This window comes from Hibiscus syriacus, unplaced genomic scaffold, assembly GCF_006381635.1.
Source record: "Hibiscus syriacus cultivar Baekdansim isolate YM2019G1 unplaced genomic scaffold, ASM638163v2 tig00111440_pilon, whole genome shotgun sequence".
Taxonomy (NCBI): domain Eukaryota; kingdom Viridiplantae; phylum Streptophyta; class Magnoliopsida; order Malvales; family Malvaceae; genus Hibiscus; species Hibiscus syriacus.
Genome location: NW_024063094.1, coordinates 117,229 through 135,116, shown reverse-complemented (window position 1 = coordinate 135,116; position 17,888 = coordinate 117,229). Strand labels below are relative to the sequence as shown.

General features: G+C 38.0%; 1 long non-coding RNA gene, 1 other non-coding gene and 2 pseudogenes across 2 annotated transcripts; 1 reads left to right on the top strand and 3 right to left on the bottom strand.

The window, feature by feature from the left end:
* Positions 1 to 1,504: 1,504 nt before the first annotated feature.
* Positions 1,505 to 3,390, top strand: LOC120163285 (annotated as a pseudogene).
* Positions 3,391 to 3,750: 360 nt separating this feature from the next.
* On the bottom strand, positions 3,751 to 3,892 carry LOC120163347 (annotated as a pseudogene).
* Positions 3,893 to 4,527: 635 nt separating this feature from the next.
* Positions 4,528 to 17,182, bottom strand: LOC120163260. Its single transcript, XR_005519638.1, has 4 exons — positions 17,172 to 17,182; positions 16,585 to 16,589; positions 15,916 to 16,123; positions 4,528 to 4,560 (listed from the first exon to the last, which is right to left on the bottom strand). It is a non-coding gene; the product is annotated as an uncharacterized LOC120163260 (long non-coding RNA).
* LOC120163346 lies at positions 11,820 to 11,981 on the bottom strand. The gene has a single exon (XR_005519645.1). It is a non-coding gene; the product is annotated as a U1 spliceosomal RNA (small nuclear RNA).
* Positions 17,183 to 17,888: the final 706 nt, after the last annotated feature.

The window sequence follows — 17,888 nt, the reverse complement described above, 5'->3', positions numbered from 1 at the left end:
TTAAATAAAAAAAGTAAACTTTAGTGACCAAAATATGTGAGAGAAGATAATTGAGTGATGAATGATGTGATTTACTCATAAAATTCATAGGTAAACTTTTAACACTACCTACCAAAATGAAACATAAACTAAACGTTAAATATGGTTATGAAATAAATGAAATTTTAAATACAAAAATAGAATAAAAACAATAGTTTATATACTAAATATGTAGTTTGCCCATCAAAATTTTAGCTTTGTGCTTGTTTGTAGGGGAATTAAAGAGTTTTTACACCCTTTAATTAAGGGCTGAGACCCATTCTTTGGACCTACGTACATATCCAATAAATATACAGTTGAGAAAATCCACAAAGTTGTCTAAACCAGACTTTATAATTTGAGTTAATTGATCACATGTACTGAGAGTATGACTCAATTAAAATTAGTCTCTAAACTTTTAAATCTTTCAATTTCATCCATAATATATGACTATTATTTTAAATTAGTCCTCAAACTTTTGAATATTTCAATTTCATCCCCAACAATGACATTCATTCTAAATTGGTCCCTAAACTTTTTTAACATTCCAAATTCATCCCAAACTATATGTATATACTAGCCACATCCCTTGTTAATAGAATCATTAGGCCAAGTTATGTTATTATATCCTTGGGAAAACAAAAAACAAAATTTAGGCTAAATTATGGTTGAAACTAATTACATATTTGCATGAATTTAGGGATAAAAGTATAATATTCAAAAGTTTATGGACCAATTTAGGATGAGAGTCATAGTGTAGGGATGAAATTAGAATATTCAAAAGTTTAAGGACTAATTTAGAATGAGAGTTGGGGATGAAATTAGAATATTCAAAAGTTTAAGGACTAATTTAGAATGAGAGTTGGGGATGAAATTAGAATATTCAAAAGTTTAAGGACTAATTTAGAATGAGAGTTGGAGATGAAATTGAAATATTCAAAGGTTTAATGACTAATATAAAATGAGATTTATAGTTTGAGGACATATGGTGCAATTAACTCTCATAATTCACTTAATAAATTGGGTAAACTATATGTTTAGTACCTCAATTATTACTTTTGTTTCGTTTTGATCACTCAATTTCATTTTAGTCACTTAATGTTGACTGTCCATCCTAACTGTCTAGGCATTTCTCAATTTCTTTTATTAATTTAGGGTGAATACAAAGTAATATATGTTTAAAAGATTATTAACCATTTGAAAATAAATGCACATAAGCATGTGTAGAAGACATGCTCGATCTCAAAAGATAACAACATTCTCTTAATCACTTTATTATTGATCTTAAATGTGTTAAATGTCTTTTAATATACCGTACCTTTTTTGCTTATTGATCTTTATCTTCCTTACCAATTTCACCTCGTGATTGTGTCATGACTCAGTTCCCAGACACAGGTAAGATTTCCAGCTCTACAATTATCACCACAGCCCCACATAATTAATCACTTTAAATAACCAAATTCCCATGTCCCGATCTCAAAATTGCTTACTAATTGAAATTATCGAGTTCTTCAAGTGTTCTATCCTAAGAACAACAATGAATGCATTAGCAGCAACCAAAAGAAACTTTAAGCTAGCAGCAAGGCTTCTTGGTTTGTACTCTAAGCTTGAAAAGAGTTTGCTAATCCCTTTCAGGGAAATCAAGGTGTCTACATTTCTCTTTGTTTCTCCATTTTTTTTCCATCATTCTCTTGAGATCTGCAGATACACTTGATTTGTGCCGTATTTCTCAGGTCGAATGCACCGTGCCGAGAGATGACGGCACATTGGCGACTTATGTCGGGTTCAGGGTTCAGCATGACAATGCGAGAGGCCCCATGAAAGGAAGAATCAGATATCACCCTGAGCTTGAGCCGGATGAAGTGAATGCTTTAGCACAACTAATGACATGGAAGACTGTGGTTGCTAACCTACCATACGGGGGTGCGAAAGGCGGGATTGGATGTGATCCGGAGAGTTGAGTTTATCGGAGCTCGAACGTCTTACTCGAGTTTTCACTCAGAAGATACATGACCTTATTGATATTCACAGAGATGTTCCAGCGCCAGATATGGGTACAGGACCACAGGTACAACTTGTGATATATATGCTTCGAAAATCTCGTTTCATTTGAATTTTCTTTCTACCTAGTTGGTTCTAGCGTTCAAAAAGTGTTCCGAAATCGATGATTGTAACATTTTCTGTTGGTTAAACAGACAATGGCATGGATACTAGATGAATACTCCAAATTCCGCGGCTATTCACCCGCTGTAGTTACCCGAAAGCCGCAGTAAGTATGTCCAAAACAAGGTAGACCATTCGACATCGTAACTTTTTTTCATACTGATTCAAGCTGTTCATTTAGGATCTTGGAGGATCACTCGGCAGAGACGCAGCTACCGGCAGAGGAGTTGTCTTCACCACAGAAGTACTTCTTAATGAAAAAAATTCGTTATACGGGTGCACGTCCGACACCCAAAAAATTTAAATTCCGACATGGACACACTTAAAATGTATCAAAAATTTCATTTCAGGGCTTTGGAAATGTTGGTTCCTGGGCTGCTAGACTCATCCATGAGAAGGGTGGGAAGATTGTTGCTGTAAGTGATGTCACAGGAGCCATAAAGAACAGCAAAGGAATTGATATTCCTAGCCTACTCAACCATGTCAAAGAAAACAAGGGGGTCAAAGGATTTCACGGCGCGGATACTTTGGATCCCTAGTCAGTCCTCATCGAAGACTGCGACATACTCATCCCGGCAGCACTTGGAGGCATCATCAACAGGTTTCACCCTTTATTTTTACACTTCCTTTCCTGAAAATCAGTTTGATATTTTACACCAAATGTTGTCCTTTTGATCTTTATTTAAGGGAAAATGCAAACGAGATTAAGCCAAGTTCATTATCGAAGCTGCTAATCATCCTACTGATCCTGAGGCTGACGAGGCTAGTGCTCGTTATCCGAATTTGCAACTTCGAACAGCTAAAAACATGTGCAAACAGATTCATTTCCTTCCATTCTTCACCTGCAGATCTTATCGAAGAAAGGGGTCGTTATCCTTCCTGACATATACACAAACTCCGGAGGAGTGACCGTTAGTTACTTCGAGTGGGTGCAGGTACATGTGACAGACCAATCCTCATTACCATCACCATTCTTCACGCTAGGAACACGAAAATAATCAAAGGTCATATGTTTTGTTGCAGAACATTCAAGGCTTCATGTGGGATGAGGAGAAGGTGAACAATGAGCTAAAGACATCCATGACCAAAGCATTCAAAGATGTTAAAGACATGTGCCGTATTCACAACTGCGACCTCCAAATGGAAGCGTTTACCCTCGGGGTTAACCGTGTCGTGGAAGCGACTGTTACGCGAGGTTGGGAAGTGTAAAGAGGCCATCCTTATGCTGGTATGAATAAAAGATGGGAGAGGCTATTATGACTTATGAGAACCATGATTTTTGGTCCACAGCATTGCAGTTCTGCCGTTGTGTTTTGCTGCCTTTATTAGCACCAGTTTTGTCCACAAGAGGTTTCATTAACTATGATAAGATTCATGGCTGAGCCATGAACAAGTTTTGCCATTTTCATTTGTTGTCTTATTAGATCACCTTTTTGTCCCTAAATAACGTTCCATTAACATGTGGAACTTGAATATTCAGAATTTTAAAAATCTATGAAAACAAACACTTAGACCCTAACAGTGGAGATTCTTCTGTCCAATTTAAAAACTAAATGCAATTGATCGAACTAGGCCCCACTGCCACAAATTATGACGTAAGCTCTCCCAATTTAGGAGACCTTAGGCGAGTGCCCCTCCCAAGTGCAATGGAGATCACTAACCTAGGCCATGCGTCTTGTAGATCACCCATCAACCCCGTCCAAGTAAGTATGTTGCAAGGATGCTAGTTGCCACTTATTTATGAAGTCCAGGTTGTGGTTCTTCCTCTTTCTTAAACGATATGGGATTAGTGTTTCATCATGATTCTCCACTTCCCTGAAGACCGGTGGGGCTGAAGAAAGAATACATGGAACTAGTGAACATATAAGAATGTGTTTCCTTGTTTCTTTATCTCAATGATACAGCAAAAGCTGTAAATCAGACATGGACTCTCTAATAGTCATATAAACTAAGATATCAGTATGCAAAAATAAGTTCTCAATGGAGTTTGGGGGGGTTTTCGTAACGAAGTTTGCTCATCTTTTAGCATCAATGCTACCAAGAGCATGTTATAGTTCAAGAGAATTAGAGAAGAGTTTGAGAATGAGGAAATAGAGAAGAAAGGATTTTAGGAAATGAGAAAACGATTCATTCATAATCTAAGGAATCAATCCTTACAGCCAGTCTTATTTTGTTACAAGGCTAGAAATGTAAATAGCAAATAATGCCAGCTGACGTTACAGTTATAACAAACTGATTCCATCTTCCTCTTTCAGGTTAATGGGCCACCAGTCTTGGGCTACTTCAACTCTGCTTGGGTCTGGAACTCCACTAAATCCAATGCCTCCTGAACCGGTTCAGCTGCACGCATCATTTGAAAGGGTAAATGCATCCTTTCCTCTTCTTCAATTGCAATCCCTAATTCCCTTCCTCACATTCCTTCTCTCGATTCGATTCCCAATTCACCATCCTCAATCCCTAACCCTAGGCCTCCTCTTTCCCCAATTCCTTCGTTCTCTTCGCCCTCCTCAATCTCTTCCCTCTCATCTCCACCAACTATAACAATACCCGCCGCTGGAATTGATCCTTGTCCCCAAGGATCAAACTGTGGAAACTGTCTTCGAAGAACAGTATAGTCCTCCCACGAATCACTGGTTTCATCAAGGTTTCTCCATCGCACCAACAATTGAGATACATGTTTGTTATGTCTATTTATTATTCTTCTGCCCATAACCTTATATGGCTCAACGCGAATCTGACCATCATCATCCATTGCAGGAGGTTCTGTAGAAGAAATGACCGAGTCACCCACATGTTTCTTGAGGAGACTGACATGAAAAACTGGATGCATTCTAGAAGAATCTGGTAAGTCCAGTTTATATGCAACTTCACCAATTTTCTCAAGAATTTTATAAGGACCATAATACTTTGCTACCAATTTTAAATTTTTTCTCAGGGCCAATGAAGTTTGGCGATAGGGTTGCAACTTCAGGTAAACACTATCCCCTACTGCAAATATCCTCTCTGTCCTCTTTTTATCTGATTGTTGTTTCATTATGCTGCTGGCCTGTTCTAACTGCCATTTTACCAACTGTCTAATACTCTCTCTGCTAGTCATTAAATCATTAACAGACTGTACTGTAGTTTCTGTCTGCCAAACCATAGTAGGAGGTTTATACCCATATAAAGCTTGAAATGGTGTCATCTTTAGGGCAGAGTGATAGGTAGTGTTATACCACCATTCTGCATGTGGCAACCATTTAGCCCATTGCTTTGGTCGAAAAAAACATAGGCCCCTCAAATATTGTTCTAAACACTGATTAACCCTTTCTGTTTGACTATCAGTCTCTGGATGGTAAGCAGTGCTAAACAATGTCTTAGTCCCTAACTACTTCATCAGTTCTCTCCAGAAGAGACTAGTGAATGTTTTGTCCCTGTCCGAAATGGCCATTTTAGGCTGGCCATGAAGTTTATAAACAATATCCAAATATAATTTGGCTACATCAGCAACAGAATAGGGATGTGACAATGCTAGAACATGACTGTATTTTGTAAATTTGTCAACAACCACCAAAATGCAATTTTTCCTTAAAGATGTAGGTAATCCCTCAATAAAATCCATAGTAATGACCTCCCAATCTTGGTGAGGAATAGGAATTGGTTGTAAGAGTCCTGGTTTAGCAATATGCTCCACCTTTGTTTGTTGACACATTGTACAAGCCTTAATATAAGCTGTGACCATAGCTTTCAATCTAGGCCAGTAAAAATAAGCCTTAATTCTCTGATAAGTGGCATGTATACCAGAATGACCCCTATGGGGTGAATCATGTAATATTTGAATAATATGCAACCTTAGAGTTCTATTAGCCCCAATATAAACTCTATTTTGAAATCTAAGGATGCCCTTAGAATATTTCCACCTAGTATCAACACTAGGATTAACTGTTAAAATAGATATCCATTCAGCAGCCATTTTATCCTCTTTATAAGTCTCTTCCACCTCTTGCACCCAACTAGGAATGATCAAAGTAGTACTCAAAGATAAGCATTGACCTTGATCTTCCCATTGTCTAGAAAGGGCATCAGCAACTACATTTGACTTTCCCTTCCTGTACTGAATAGTGTAATCCAATCCCAGCAGTTTAGTCAAGCCCTTCTTTTGAATAGCAGTAGTTAATTTCTGCTCCAATAAATACTTAAGAGGTTCATGGTCTGTTTTAATAACAAAAGGACTGCCTTCTAAATAATGTCTCCATTTAGAAGCGGCCATTAAAATAGCAAGGTACTCCCTTTCATATATAGAAAGAGCAGCATGTCTAGGACTAAGTGCCTTGCTAAGGTAAGCAATAGGCCTTCCCTCCTGAGATAATACAGCCCCTATTCCCCCTGAACTTGCATCTGTCTCCAAATAAAAACATTTACCAAAGTCTGGTAATGCTAAAACATGGGCCTCACACATAGCAGACTTTAATTTCTCAAAAGCCAATAAAGCCACCTCAGTCCACTTAAAACTGCCTGTTGGATTTTGATTTATGAACTTATATGTTTTATTCATTTTTGCATCATCATTAGCAATATGACCAATTTTGCCATATCACATTATTTATGAATATTGATTTATGAAACTAATGGCTAACCTCTCTTTTGATTGTGATCTTAGCAGCTTAAGCTTATAATTAATAAATCAATTGGCTAAATGATTTCAAAACCTTGTTTTACAATGTCTTTTTGATTTAACAAAAAGGGGGAGAAGAATAGGTGTTAAATGTTTTACATAATAAATTGAAGAAGTCTTAAAGTAAGGGGGAGTAATTTCAAAACTTGATTTCAAAAATCTTAAAATTACTAAAATGTTTTGTTATATCAAAAAGGGGGAGATTGTTGAAACATTTTGATATTTCGATATAACAAATTAAGTTAAATGGATTTTAAGATTTTCCAAATGATTTTCTAAGTATATTCGATATAACTATTCGAATATCAAAACATTACTCCAAATATTTCAAAAATCATTTTTAATCCTTACTTAAGTGTAAAATTAAGTTTTAATCATAAAACAATTTCAAAATAATCTTACAAAGTATTTCGAACCAATTCAAAGCCAAAAATTACAGATTGCTCAGAGGGAACCGATTCCCCCCATAGGAGGAATCGATTCCCCCTAAATAGTTTTGGCCCCGAGATTTCCAGAATGCTCGGAGGGAACCGATTCCCCCCATAGGAGGAACCGATTCCCCCCTAAACAGTTTTGCTCCGAGAATTTCAGTATGCTCGGAGGGAACCGATCCCCCCCAAGGGGGTACCGATTCCCCCCTTGTACAACGGTCGAAATATTTGAATTTTACACTTAGGAACCGATTCCCTTCAAGGGGGAACCTATTCCCCCCACGCTCCAAGCTGTTTTATTAAATGTTTTCACACTAAAATGGCTATAATATCTTCTCTAATCATCCCCAACGTTCAGAAGTGATCCAAGGTGTATTTAAGCAAGCTTAGAAGCCATTGATCAAAAACAAGAAACATCAATCAACTAGAATCAAGAGAGAATCAAAGAGAAAGCATCAAACCTCAAGTTTGAGTATTTCAAGCCTATTTTTCATCCAATATTCATTTGCTTTCTAGAACACTTTTGTACTCAATTGTATTTATCCTTGAGTGTTCTTTTCTTTGTTCTAGAATTGTGCAAACATCTTACCTTGTGAGGTTTTCTTGTAAGTTTGCAAATTTGTAATCTTCTCTTTGGGAAAAAGAGTGTTCTCAAGAGTTGGGCTATACTTTTGAGGGAATTGTAAGGTTATCTCTTTGGCCTCAAAAGAAAGAACAAATTAGTGAATTTGTTGGAAAATCCTTAGTGTGGATAGCTAAGGTAGTGGACGTAGACTTTATTTGAGAAAGTCGAACCACTGTAAATCGCTGTGCAATTACTTTCAATTTTCTGCAAAAGCTTCCACAAAAAATTTAATTGCCAATTCACCCCCCTCTTGGCCGATTTCGTCAATCGATTAACTCAACACTGCCCTTCTTGAGCAGTTGTGTCAAGGGTTTACTGATTGTACCATAACTCTTTATAAATCGTCTGTAATAGCCTGTTAATCCCAAAAATCCACGCAAAGATTTTAGAGATTTTGGCACAGGCCAATCCTTCATAGCTGTAACTTTAGAAGGGTCAGTAGATACTCCAGAAGCTGATATAATATGGCCCAAATATTCCACTTGAGTCTGCCCAAAGAAGCATTTGGACCTCTTGGCAAATAAATTATTAGTTTTCAAAATTTCCAAAACTAATTGAAGATGAACAACATGATCTTCCATAGAGGTATTGTAAACTAGGATATCATCAAAAAAAACCAAGACAAATTTTCTAAGAAATGAACTAAATAATTCATTCATTGGAGCTTGGAATGTAGCAGGGGCATTAGTAAGCCCAAAGGGCATTACCTTAAATTCATAGTGGCCTTGATGAGTTCTGAATGCTGTCTTGTAGATATCCTCAGGTTTAATTCTGATTTGCCAATAACCAGACCTCAAATCAATTTTGGAAAAATATATTGCTCCATGTAACTCATCCAATAGATCCTCCACCACAGGAATTGGGAATTTATCCTTCACTGTCATGCTGTTTAACTTCCTGTAGTCTACACAAAACCTCCAAGTACCATCCTTCTTTTTTATTAAAAGACATGGAGAAGAAAATTGACTTTTTCTTGGCTTAATAATAGAGGATGATAGCATATTAGCAATCTGCTTTTCCACTTTAACTTTCTGATTATGTGGAAATCTATAAGGTCTTAAATTGATAGGAGCAGCTTCAGGCTTAAGGGTAATAGCATGATCATGATTCCTTGTAGGTGGAAGACCTGTAGGTTCAGTAAAAACACAGTGATATTGGTCCAAGAGAGATTGAATAGCTGTAGGAACAGACTTGGACCCTTCAAACATAGTAAATAGGACTACATGTCCCAAAATAGATAAGTCAGAAGCTATCATCTTCAATAGAGTAGCTCCTGAAATTTTCTGCAGAGAATTAGATTGTTGCTGACCTTGTATAATAATCTGCTCCCCTTTATGCACAAAACTCAATGTCATATTATTGAAGTCCATCAAAATTGGACTGAACAATTTCATCCAATCCACACCTAATACCATATCACTGCCCCCCAACTGAAGTAGTCTAAATTCATGTATAAAAGAGTGCCCTTGCATCTTCCATTCCACCTCATTACACCTTGCTGAACTGTAGAGTTGCTGTCCATTAGCTACTGTAATAGCCAAAGGATAGGGAGTATTAACCTGTTTACCAGCATCAGCCCACTGAGGTGTTAAAAAACTGTGGGTGCTACCACTGTCAATCAATATACTCAGTGGTCTCCCTTGGATTGTTCCTTGTATCCTCAATGTATTATGTCCAATACATCCATTAATAGCATTCATTGATATTTCTAGGCTCTCTTCTTCTGGCATACTTGTTTGCTCAGAATCTGCTGGTGAATTTTCTGAAGGTAAAACAGTGTCATCCTCCATCATCATGTTTAACTGCTTCACTTTACATTGATGACCTGGAATGAATTTTTCTCCACATTTAAAACAGAGGTTATTCTGCCTTCTGTGCTCAATAAGATTATGCTTAGAGTTTTGCACTGCTGTAGGTCTTGTATTTACTGGCAATGAAACTCATTTAGAAATAGTAATGGGGTTTGGGTAGGGTGGGGATTTAAAAGAAGGCCTCAACCTTCTGTTCTCAAACTCCACAGACAATTCATAGAGCTTAGCTTGCTTACATGCTTCAAACAAATTCTTAGGATCCAAGGCCTTGACCTTATGCTTAATATCATCCCTGAGTCCACTAATAAAGAGTGACACAAAAAACTCCTCAGTTAAAGTAGGATTCTGCAACAACATATGGGGTTGTAACTCCTCAAATTTCTCTTGATATTCCTCCACAGACCCTTTCTGAGTCAGTTTAGTGAATTCCTCAACAATATCAGAAAAATTTATGTCACTGAATCTATGACAGAGATCAGCCTCAAATTCATGCCAGGTACCATGGTGCTTTTGCATGATACACCCATCAAACCATATTTCAGCCTTGCCTGTTAAATACATAGTAGCTACCTCCACTCTCTGCTCAACAGGAACACCACAAATAGAAAAATACTTATGGCATTTCTGAATCCACCCCCTCGGATTAACTCCTTCGAAAAAAGGCAGTTCAATTTTAGGCCTATGCCACATATTCCCTGTACTGCTAAATGAACCCCCTGGTCCCTTGTTTTCAGCTACCAACCCCATCATATTAGGTCTATTGTTACTGTTTTCACCTATCAAATTCTCATACCCAGAACTGTTCTTAATGGCCAAACAAGCATCCGATTTATCTTTCAAAATCACAGGTTCATCTATTTTATAAGTGAATCTTGATTTATCTTTCACTACAGTCACCAAAACTGGATTTTTCTCCCCATCTTTAGAGTTACTAGGAGTTTGTACCTGTTCCCCTATAGTCTGCTCTTGTTCACCATTTCTGCCAGTTAAGATCTTCAGTATATCTTCCACATAACTGTGATTCGTGATCATCTTTGCCTCCAGTGCAGTAATCATGTTTTCCTGAGCCTCCCACCATTTAGGTGGATTAGTCTCATCTTGGCCTCATTTCACCAAAGCAGCAAGGTCTGCAATTTGTTTATGAATTCCAGCTAAATCATTTTCTGCCATAGATTGATTTTTCTTTGGCATGCCCTCAAAAAAGTTTTACCAGAATCGTAGCTCTGATTACCAAATTGTTATAGTTCAAGAGAATTAGAGAAGAGTTTGAGAATGAGGAAATAGAGAAGAAAGGATTTTAGGAAATGGGAAAACGATTCATTCATAATCTAAGGAATCAATCCTTACAGCCAGTCTTATTTTGTTACAAGGCTAGAAATGTAAATAGTAAATAATGTCAGCTGGCGTTACAGTTATAACAAACTGATTCCATCTTCCTCTTTCAGGTTACTGGGTCACCAGTCTTAGGCTGCTTCAACTCTGCTTGGGTCTGGAACTCCACTAAATCCAATGCCTCCTGAACCGGTTCAGCTGCACGCATCATTTGAAAGGGTAAATGCATCATTTCCTCTTCTTCAATTGCAATCCCTAATTTCCTTCCTCCCATTCCTTCTCTCGATTCGATTCCCAATTCACCATCCTCAATCCCTAACCCTAGGCTTCCTCTTTCCCCAATTCCTCTTTCCCCAATTCCTTCGTTCTCTTCGCCCTCCTCGATCTCTTCCCTCTCATCTCCACCAACCCAACTGTAACAGAGCATATCCATTTCATATTGTTTTTCAGTATTCTCTTGCTTTTGTTGTGAGGCAAATTCAATGTCCATGGCAACAACCACCTTGAACTTGGATGGTTCTAAAATTTTGAGAATTTGGACAAAATTCTCTTTGTTGCTTTAAACGTTCATCCAAATTGCGCCCTTTGTTTATTAGTGTTGGCCAAACATGTGGTTTTTCTTCATCATCATTATTGGATTTAAATTAAAAACACAATTGCCACACTGTTGTATGGTATGATATAAGCAGGTTTAACTGGTGAAAGATTTGAACTAGACTAATAATAACAATTAATTGCTAATTCCATGTAAACTAAACCAGAGAAAACATTCGAAATGATATTGAACGGGGGCAGCGCGAACGCAGGTCCCCACTGCCACAAATTATGACGTAGGCTCTGCCACTTTGGGGAGACCTTAGGCGAGCGCCCCTCACAAGTGCAATTGAGGTCGCTAACCTAGGCCATGAGTCTTGCTGATCACCCATTGACCCCGTCCAGGTAAGTATGTTGCAGGGTTGCTAGTTGCCTCTTATTTATTAACTCCAGCTCCCGGTTCCTACTCTTCCTCAGCCGATATGGGATTAATGTTTTATCACGAATAACAGTCTCCTGTATTTGAGTTTTTCCAGCTGACTGGTGAGTTGGTGAGGTTGAATGAAGCGGCGGCAGATTTACAAATTTACAAAGAATACACGAAACTCCTGAACAGAATAGAATCTGTTTCCTTGTTTCTTGATCTCACTGATTAAAAATGGTTGTAAATCAGACATTGATTCCCTTTCAAATGGTCGTAAATCAAGATAGATATCAGTCTGCAAAAGCTTCCATCAATTTGATTTGATGGGTTTTTGTAGTACACTTTAGCTACCAAGAACAGATTCATTCCATTCATATTGTTTCCAATATAATCTTTCTTCTGCAGTGAGGCACTTCTATACATTAACCATTTAAACTCGTGGTTAAACTATGAATATTTTCATTCCATGGGGAAATTGTTAAACAGACTAATGAGGACACTGTCATTCTTAGAATTCTGATGAAAAATGCTTACATCCCAAGCCCTCTGGGAAATATGTAACTAAGGATATAGTTCATAATCATTTCCTTAGAGAAGTATGACGGTCCCGACGATGATGTGACGGTGCACGATTGAAATAACCAATAACATATATCACTACAGTTGAAAACAAGAACCCAATAGCGTAGCCAATTGCTGTAGCTACCCATGAAAACATCGTGTCCTGTTTCTTTATAAATGGTGACCCTGGTGGAACCAAATCTTCTTCACAAGGAACCCGAATTTGCACCCCAAACAACCCACTGTTATTGGCATAAATCCGAAGATCGACCAGCCTATCCATTTGAGGACCTTCAGGAATCTTTCCACCGAGTTCGTTTTTGCTCAAGTCTAAATAACCTAGCTGCTGGAGCTCGGAAAATGTTCCCGGTATTTCACCATTAAGGTCATTGTGTGACAAATCCAGGGTCTCAAGACTCTTCAGATTACCAAAACTCACAGGGATTTTACCAGAAAGCTCATTGAGTGAAAGGTTAAGTAGCTTCAAACTTTTGAGACCACCTAATGAATGTGGAATTTCTCCTGATAACTGGTTCTTTGACAAGTCCAGGAAAGTATTGATATCATTGTTCCGAATCGAGAGGCCTTGTTTTGATTTCTTCCAGTTCACTATCAAGTCATGGATTTCAACGGGAAAATTGAAGATTTCAGAAAGTGTTACTGGGACATCTGGTGTGTCAATCATCCCTGTAAGATTTCCCAAGATTTGAGGAATTTCACCTTTGAGGTTGTTGTTGGAGAGGTTGAGGATTCGGAGACCGCTAAGACTCGACAGATCATTGGAGATTGATCCATCAATGGAATTGTTCCTAAGATTAAGTAATTTAAGAGAGAATACTAGAGAGAAGAAAGCTGGGAATTCACCACTGATATTGTTGTCATGAAGATCAAGGTGTTCAAGCATACTCAAATTGCTAAAATTTTCAGGCAATGGACCGGAAAAGCTGTTTTGACTCAACGAAAGCATCGAGGTGAAGAGTCCAAAATCCGCAGGAACTTTACCAGAGAAATTATTGGAAGAAACATCAACATAAGCAATTAAGCTATTTGGTCCAAATGCTGGAAATTCATTTCCAGAAAAGCTATTGTTTGACAAGTCCATCAGTAATAATCTGTAAATATTTGAGATAGATTTTAGTACTGGCACTGAAAACTTGTTTCCTGAGAGCATGAGTATCATTATTGAAGAAGTATTGATTTCAGGCAATTCCCCAGAAAGCTTGTTTCTCGACAACACAAGGACCGATAGATTTCGAGATTGAAACAACTGAGGTGGCAAAGAACCTGAGAGCTTGTTATCTGATAGAATAATAGTTCCAAGACTTCTTTCAGCTGCTAACCACTGGGGGAAATCTCCTTCAAGATCATTTTCACTCAAGTCCAAGAAAATAAGATCAGTTTGATTGGAGATCCAGCTAGGAATCTCCCCTCTAACACTGCAAGATCTCAATGATAATGAAGACAACTTACACATCGGCTCGATCGTGTGATGTTGTTCCATGTTAATCTGTCTCCTCCAAGGTGCAACTTCAACTCCTTGAGATCAAATAGCCATGTTGGGATCTCACCAGACAGCATATTGTTCTTCAGCTTCCTCAGCTTCCGAACAGACGAAGGGATTTTTCGCCAGTCAAAAGATTCTTGCTCAAGTCTAGAGATGTTAGATTCACCAAGTTCCCATTGTCAAATGGTATCTCCATGGAAAGTGTATTGTTCTGCAGGATTAAAACTTCAAGCTTTGCTAGCTGCAATATCAACAATGGAATCCTACCGGATATTCGGTTGCCAGAAACCGTTAACTTCCTCAGTTCAGTGAGGCTTCCAATTTCTTCAGGAAGCTCTCCATGAATGAAGTTGGCATCCAAGCTCAACTGTTTCAATCTTTTAAGACCAACAACATCATTGGGTAACCCTCCTTCGATCATATTGCCACTGAGATCAAGGAATTCCAGATTAGTCAAATGAAACAACTGCAGAGGAATTGAACCATTAAAGCTATTTCCTCTCATGTCAAGATGCACCAGTTCACTCAAATTTCCCAGTCCAATCCCTGGAATTTCACCTTGTATGGAATTGTAGGAAATGTCGAGCGACTTCAAGGTCTTGATCCAGAAAATCGATGCCAAATCATTTTAAGTCTTTCCTAGTGTGGGAAAAACAACAGAAAGATTGAGACCGATCGCTTGTTGTGAAGATGAACTGGAACTACATTCCACCAGAGCCCACTGACAACATTCTGAACTGTAATTCCATGTCTCCAAGCCACCAAGAAACAAATATTTCGAGTTGTCATCTCTCGTCGAGTCTGGAACGAGTAAATCCTTGAACTCCAGGAGAGCATCTCGTTGCTCATGAAGGCATGGAAAGGAACCAATGAAGCCGAGACTTAGAACAAAAACTATATACCATGATTTAAAAAGTAAGCATAAATTTGCCATCTTTTTAGCTTTTGATGTTTACTTTTTTCCCACTAAATCTGCTTCTGGTTGCTACTTTTAAAGGAGGAAGTAATTACACTGGTTCATGCATGGTAGTCAAAGGGTGAATCTTTGTAATGTAAAATATTGATGGGAAAGTGAAGAGAAATTGCAATTTTTCCAGTAGGAAAGAATAAATTATAGTCATAGAGTGATGATGGTATGTTGGAATTAGTCAGATTTTTCATAAAGTAATCTTTAGTCATTATCAGCTCGTTGAATCATATCAAAATTTGGGTATAAAGAATTGGATGGTCAAAGTTGATATCTTTTGTTTTTTATTGTGATGACATAATTGTGAAGATCAACGAATATAATATTCCCTATTGAATTAGGTTTTCTGCAAATGTGTGTTTCCATCAGAAAATTTTCTGGAAAACCCTGCAACATTTTATTTTGGTCCATTGAAATTTGAGATAATTCAAGAATTAGACTGTAACATAAAAAGGAAAATAATCATTAGATCATTACAAGATGTACAATTGGATTCAAAGCATCATATATGATTCAACAAACGGCTGCCGTTACTTTCTGAGGTTCTCAAATTATATTAATTTTCTTCTTTCTTTTACCCCTGCTTACATTCACAAATGAGGAGATTTTATAGCAGAACAAACCCCATCCATTGTGAAGACCAAAAATACCTCAGCAGCTTCAGATTTTTTAACATTCTTTGTTCATTTTGGACTGTCACAATGTACACCAGAATTGGCAGGCTGTCCGCCCGTAACAAATTGATGGAATGTAGAGGTTTTTTGCCCATTTTTCCTGCAACGCGAACAATAGTAACAGCGAACTATCATCAGCCATTCAAAAATATAAACTCCTCGAAGCAAGAGGTTGAGCTTCTATAATGAAGAGACCGAGCGACACTCGGCGGATAACACTTGGCAGAATTTGCGCAATGGACGACCATCGTCAAGTGTAGTCCAAGCACTTGGATACCTGAACCACATGCACCCTAACAACATGGCCTACTGTCATTACGGAGACGCCATTAGAGGGGGTTCTGCTTTTGGATCATATGGCTACTATGCCTGGTAGAAAGGACAAGGGTTCTATAATGTTGGTAACAACAAAGATAGGGGTCATGCTATGGATGGTTTAAATGTGCTGAAGAAACGACCTGGACTAAAAGGGTATAAGAACAAGGACCTTCCACTGACCAACAGCAATAAGGAGAACTGTAATAGTCATTTAGACAATCCCTTTGTTGCCATTGATGCTGTCTCTATATCCGGCAAACTTCCGGGTCTGCAATGAAGATTTTAGTTTTAGCAGGCAAGTCTCAGCAAGAGGAGCTTATACAAAATGCATAGGTGCTTATTTGGATCAGCTTGTACATGCATGAACTCATCAGTGGTTATCCTAAAGCAATGATCAAGGTTTGCATCATGCTTTTACAAGTAATGATTTGACCATTGGTAATTGTTGATTCTGTTAACTTTTAATGTTCTGTAGGTGTTTGAGATTTTGGAATCATCCTTGATAACGTCTGTAAATCATCCTTGAGCATGCTTTTAAACTCATCAAAGGCCTGGGGCTACTGCAGACTTTATCTGTTGCCGTCGAATTTTGAACTCTCATGTTCATCTTGAGCAGTGAAATCTGAATCTTTGATCCAGTCCAGGTTCCTTGTAAAGCTTCAATGGTGATTGTCTGTGTTACAGGGAAACATGGTGAAATTTGAGCATGACAACTTGTAATTGTATATAATTCCAATGATTGATGCTTTCTGTAAATCATCCTTGAGCATGCTTTTATACTCATCATGTAAACTTTCAAGCGTTTCTGGCAAATTATAAGCTTTCCTTCTTGTGAAAGAAAAAGGGGTCGTTTTTTTTAGTGTTGACTGCAAAAATATCACGTTCTCAGTGTAAATGGGACACCCAAACCATTCGAGTTCAACTCGGAAAGTTGATAAACGAGTGTAGTCAAGTTTGATTATGTCTCAAGTTGAATTCGAATTTGAAAATTGTTGTGATAGAATTTGAACCAAATATCGAGTGCCTTTTTTTGAATAAGAACAAGTTTGTCATTGTTCGGACTCAGCTCAGCTGGATTACACCCCTAGCCATGATACCAAGCACATAAATGGAACAACCAATGATTTTGTTCATTAACAGTGAAAAAACTGCTACGGAAAAGGGACATTGAAAAGACCTGTTTTCCAACATTCTTCCTAACACCGTTTCTAATTCACTAATCACTAGGGACTGAAAGAGTTCGATACAAGCACAGTAGAGTGAACCTAAGTTGGAACAATATAGAAGCTTTCATCCTCAACTTCAGTCAACAACAAAGAAGTGAGGGCTATAATTATAATAAAAAAAGGCCGAGAAACATCTTATAAGCCATCCTTGTACGTACTTTCTCATTTCGAAACTCAAGACTTCCTTTCTCATTCACAGGATCGGCAACATTAGGCCCTTGGACATCAAGCTCAAGCTCGGCAGGACTATCATCAGTCGATGATACAGATTCAGATATGCCTTGGTTTTCACCATCAGTGTACGAACGGGCTTTGCTTTTGGCCTTATTGATGGTAGCGCACTGATAACCATTGCGGTTTGTGGTTGGACTGGATCCGAAATTCTCTGAGCATGGATTTCTGAACCTCCTGAATTGTTTCTCATAGTCCGAGTTCAAATCATTTGGATCTTGAAGAGATCGGATGAGCCTCCTCGGAGTCGTAAATAGGTTGTCTACGTTAATCCGTGACCGTGACCTATGAAGAACAAAATGTAACAATGCAAATGCAGTTTAAACAAACAAATAAGAGGGCCAAATCAACATGAACAATGTAGAGTATTTTACCTGAGGACTGGGAGTGGCACTTCTAGGTAACCCATTTCTAG